Source organism: Lathamus discolor, chromosome 8 (assembly GCF_037157495.1).
Source record: "Lathamus discolor isolate bLatDis1 chromosome 8, bLatDis1.hap1, whole genome shotgun sequence".
Lineage (NCBI taxonomy): Eukaryota > Metazoa > Chordata > Aves > Psittaciformes > Psittacidae > Lathamus > Lathamus discolor.
Window position 1 is genome coordinate 5852350 of NC_088891.1, and position 6000 is coordinate 5858349.

Below are 6000 nucleotides of genomic sequence, written 5' to 3' on the forward strand. Positions count from 1 at the left end.
TACAATGCTCTTGTTTCATGTTACCCCACTAGAGGCATGGGGAATAGGTTGAGAAAAATGGGGGACCAGAACAAGTAAAACATTGAAGTATCCATCTCTGATGTTCTTTCTAAATACTCACGAAACCTTTGTGTTTTTCTGGGAGATAGGCCCATTCTCCTTTTAAAGAGTGGGGAATTGAGTCAAACAACTTTACGCCTTGAGCAGAGCGGTGGAAGTAGAAGTATGTCTCCTCTTCAAACTGGAATTAAAATTCTGGGATACTTAATCGTATGCTTGAGCTGATTATTTCATATAGTTTTGATTTTCTAGGGACATCAAATGGCCTCATTTTAGGGAAACTGTTTATTTAAGAGTATTAACTTATATCAGTGTCATTCCTAAGGAACCCTGTGTAGAAAATGGGAGATGAAGATCCTCCGGCATATCGCTCAGAGCATCTCTGAAGTGCCCCCTGGAAGAAGGCTTTTGCTTTTCTTCTTCCAGTGATGACACTGGGAGAGTAGCCTCTTTCACTGGATGCTCTGGGGCTAAACTTGTGGGTAGGAAATAAATCAGCCATAGTAGGAGCTTTTCTAAACTTTCTCTCATCGTTCCAGCTCTGTTCCCAAGAGCGAATTCCTCTTATTTTTAAGCAGCCCATATACGTAGATTCAGATTAAAGTGGTTTAGAAAGTGTTATATATAGATGTGTATACATACCTAAAATATTTGCTTAGATGTATCTTATCTAAACTGCTGCATGTATCTAAATTTCCCAGGCTTGAACCTTGATTTGTGTAAATTGGTGTTGTCTCACTGTCTTTGAGTAAGCTTATTTACGTCAGCTCTGGAATTAGCTCTCTGTATTCCAGCCAGCACTTAGATGCAAGAGTCAAAATAACATGGATATGTACTGTTTTCCTGTTATCTCTAGCCTCTTTAAAAACAGAAGCTATTAGAAATATTGTGAGAAAGCTATCTTGAAAGATTTGCTCCCCACTCAAGAGTTCTAGATGGGTATCTGGCAAGAATGTGCAGTCCTATCAATCCCCAAACTTGAATGTAGTTTTCTTTGGCTTAGTAGTAATTCACTTTGATTTGCACACCCTTGCTTTGAGATCTTGTAATTTCAGAGATCTTCAGACTATACTTTTGCTTCACCATTTTCACGTATTTCCAAGCTACCTGAATGGAGAAATATAACATAAGAAAACCTCTATACAGTCTATACTGCGGTCCTTTCTAGAGAATGCTTTCATTCTACCTAAGTTCTGACACAAGGTGCTTGATTTTGGAAGTAGCAAGATTTTCCCAGACAAGACTTTGTGAAGTAATGACTCAGAGGCATAGGTAGACAAATGGTCTATTTGTTTCATTTTAATTATTAATGTACTGTTATTGCTAATGATGATCTGCAGTGACATACCTTCCAATGAATTCTTTGTGTATCACTTAATATGAGAGTGATTCTTATTAGACTTAGGAAGAGGACATCTCAGCATGGATGATTATACATAAAGCTAAGAAAAGGGGTACTTAGGATAACTTAAGTGGTCCATTTAAATTCAGTCATACATCTCATAAATTCCGTAGTTGCTTCCCATTTTCTTCATTAAAGTGTTTTCTTTTTCTGATTGTAATTGACCAACAAACTCCTTAACATTTTAAAGCATATTTTAGACACAGAGATTTCAACAGGGTGAGCTCAAAACTGTAATTTCAGCTTTGAATCGTTCTTTTCAATTGATCTTCCTGTGATTTACAGCAATTTCCCACCCAAAAGTTCTCTCCTGCTTTATATCAATAGAATTTGGGGCACAGTTTCATCCTTGCGGGGCGCACCTGCTTTGTGTCCCTTGTGAAGGGAGGTTAGTCTTTACCTTTGAGAATCTGTTGCCCGTAGGCTATCTTCACGTAAAACCAACCAAAAAGTTCTGCACGTTTATAGGGAGAACTGCTTGAAGATTTGTAAAACGATTTTGATCTTGGATCCGAGCCTGCCATTAAAGTGCTTGACTTGCCTTGACCACTGTAATTTTAGAAAGCTGACCCTTCTGCTTTGCAATTTACACAGTGTTTTTAGCCTAATGCAGAATTTCCCTCTTCTGCAGCTGTGAAGAAAATATCCATCATTTCCAGATGTGGACATCTGATCCAGGAGGCAATTGAGAGTATTTTGGAATCATATGGTTTGGCTTATGGATTTGGATTGGTCAAAAGAGATTTGCCTGAAATCCTTGAGGGAGTGTGGCACCTCACTGACTCAAGAGGCATTTTAAAATAAAACCTGAAGTTAAATGCATTTATAGAGAGGCTTAAAACTTCCAAAATATAAATCTAAAATATTTATATGTGGGCTGCAATGGAACAGAAGTTACGACCTCATATGTGAATGTCTAGGATTTGTTTTTTCCCTCTACCAGCCCACCTGGAATGACTTTAGCTTTCAGCTTTACCTCAGGCTGTACCCAGGTTAGCTTCTAGTGACTTATGACTCCATCAATCTGCACAGATATGTGCTGTACTCCTTCAAGGGAAGTAGTTCGTCTTCTATATGACTGCATCTCCACCTCTTCCAAAGTTCAAAGAACCCAGGACAATTGCTTATTTGAACAGGCTTCCAGTAAGTATAGATGCTCTCCCGACTTTCCCATGCGAATCAGGACTTTCTGTGAACTTTGATAGAGACAAAAACTTTCACAGTAATCCATCCCCTCTGAACTAGAAAGACATCACCATCATCAGGTGATGAAGTATCAGGTGAGATTGCTCAGTATGCTTTAAGGAGTTTTGAACTGGAAATGGATCAATTTAGAGCTCTTTTCTGAAGTCACAGGAGCACATTTTTTACGATCCATTTCCCATGAACTAACAACTGTTCCCTCTCCAGCAGACAGTTTACTTGTAGCTATTTTGACTTGCATTATTCCACTTAATGAAGATAAACATAAGTCAGACACAGGAAAGCCACAGAATGAGTATGAACGGGAAGTCTTCCAAGTATTCAGCATTTACTAGACAAAATTGGCCAGTAATTCTTTTTGCTTTTCACAGAGGATAAAAATCCCTGAAAGATAATAATCATCATTGTTTGAACTAATATAGCACAGTGATCTGAGAACATTTCCCAAACACTAACTGGACTGAAAACAGCTTTGAGATTAGATTCATATTATTTAAAATACCCATTTTTGAGACAGACAAATTCACAAGTCACCTAGATGTACCATAACTTCCCATGGGTGACAAAGTCAGAAGAGTATAGACTATTTCTGACTGCCGTTTCTATGATTTTGATGACATTGCAAAGAAAGCTCGATATTGTGTATTCAAGTTGCTTAAATTATTCATATTACAGTGACTTTTTCTGCTTACATGCAGCTTTTCATAAAATTGATTCTTTTTTAGTAATTATTTGCATGACTGTACACTGCCACATTTCGTCCTATAAACTGTCCATGGGTTTGATGCTCAAGATTGTTAATTGGCAGATATTAGTAACCTAGATCACATGTTATTTTTTCTTCCTCTTGATTTGATTAACATAACTTTTTTTTGAGCCACAGAAGAAAGAACATCAAATATTCAGTCCATGCAAGACTATGTTTGTAGGAATATAAACACTTCCCTGGCCAGAATATCTATTCCCCAAAACTTTGTCTGAGCAAAAACTAGTTGCCTGCATGTTTCCATAAAGCAAGTAGTCAGATGGCATTATCACGGGTGAAACAAATATTCTGAATCATGATGTGGACTCACAGATGTTGTAGTTCACTCAGTTCCTGTGGCTGTACAATTAATAAGTGATGGCAAATGGACTGAAGTATAGTAATACACTGGAAACAAGTCAATGCATTCACAATTCCTCACACTTTTTCTATATGCTACTGTCATCAGATTATTTCTCAGGGCAATTTAGTTTCTTTATTCATAGATCCATGGTTTTAAAAGTTTCCTAGTCTTCTGCTTGTGTTCCACTAATGGCAGTAAATAGACTGTGATGTTCACGCTGAAATCATTTGCCCAGACAGGCTAAACAGATCATGCCCTTCCTGAGCCTTAAATCTATACCCTACAAACAGCACCATATGGTTAATTTTTAAGCCAACTGATCAAGTGTTTAATAAAGCAGAGGCTGGGGGGATGAGGAGGAAAAATGCTGTCCATAAAAGTCATTGTTCTGGTGGGTGGCATCTCTTAACCCTTTGTAGCATGGCAGGAACAAATCCATCAAATGGAGCTTTGACTAATCAGACAAGAGAGTGAGAACCAACTCGTGGGTCAAATGCATCAAAAATGGTACTTCGGTGTTACACTGGATAGTTATTGACTTACAGATACAGCAGGTAGGACACTGATCTTGGGATTAAGGTCTCTAGGTTTTACTCTTGATCCTGTCATATTTTGCTGTCTGACCTTGAACATTTCACTTTCCCCTTCTATTTTATCCGCACATCTTTGGGTTAGTGTGCCTGCAGAGCATAGCCCTGTTGATCAGGGGGTGTCCTTGCAAAAAAGTGCTTGCTGATTCTGCCTCCACAATTTATATGAATCCTGGCCAGGCTTGGAACAATCAGGTCCTTTGAATTATGGTAGCACACATGTTGACATAAAATTGGAATTAATAGGGCAGGTCTCAGTGTTTTAATTAGATAGCTCAAAACTACCTCTTTATTCTTTCACATAAAGTTAGATCTGAAGCAGATGAACAACGTTTATTTATGCATGCATTCAAACTAGACAACATAGTAACTGAGAGATTAAATTTTTGTGTTTGTTAAAAAAAACTCCCCAAAAGCCATCTCACAGCAGTGCTATTTGGGAAATGAAGTAATCTGCAGAAAAAATACCAACACAACAACAAAACAGTCTTCCAATTTCTGTGGTTTTGGGTTATAGCACGCCATCTTTGGTATTTATTTCCCTAAAAGCTTGCCTTTTTTTTAACAGATGTATACTCCTTTCATTGGTGTTTATTTAAAATCCTGCCAACATATCTGAAATCAGCACATACTGCATGTTGATGCACCACCTTGCCTAATTGACTTAGCTGGAAAATAAACAGTGAAAGGCTATTTTAGCAGCAAACTGGTTGATACAGCTACACATTCTCTACCTTTATCTATGTACCACACAAGCAGAAAAGTACTAGTGCCCAATAGTATGGGCACAAGGTCGTTACACATGTTTTCTGCAGCTTTCAGCATTTTAGAGACAAACTTGGTATTGGTGTCACTGACACTCTTTGAATCAGAGGAATAACATTTCTACCTCTGTTGCCCAAAAACCTTGATAATATCCATAAGATGCCATCAGAACCACAAGAGCTTATTAAAAGTTATCATTTTTAAAACAATAGGTTCCTGAATATTCACACTAAATAAGGATTATAAGGCTATTCACGCAATGTGAATAATTTGCTGCTAATAATATTGACACTCAATCTGTCTGCAAAATGTCTCTGTTAGCAGGAAACAATCACGCTGCGAGGTGTTAGGAAGACTTTGCAGTGGAGTGGCAGAATGAAGCAATTAAAAACTGATTGGCAAATGTATTTGGACTTTGAAAAAATATTCTTCTGCTTTTTAATATGAAATATTAAAACATAAGTAATAGTGAATTCCTGCAGAGAAAAGTAGTTTTCTGCTCATTTTACCTCTTTCTTTTTTAAACAAAAATATGGTGTTATTTTCTGAAAGGGACCCAACTTGGGATATACTGATAAAAAAGGCAGAGAAATAAAATGGTCCCACAGAAAAAAAGGTACATTTATTTTTGACTGTACAGTGGTACTGATCACTGAACTGGGACCTGAGGAAGGTGGGTGCAGTTTGTTAGGAAGAACTGAAAAGGAAGAGCTTTAGCAGAAAGACACTGAGGACACGGATATTTCAGTTTCATGTAGGATACATTCTTTACACAAATCTTCATTCTGATGTGATCTTTTGTTCAACTTTTCACCAAGCACAATGATTATTCCCGGGAAAATATTTAGCAGATGAAAATGACCGTTTTCAT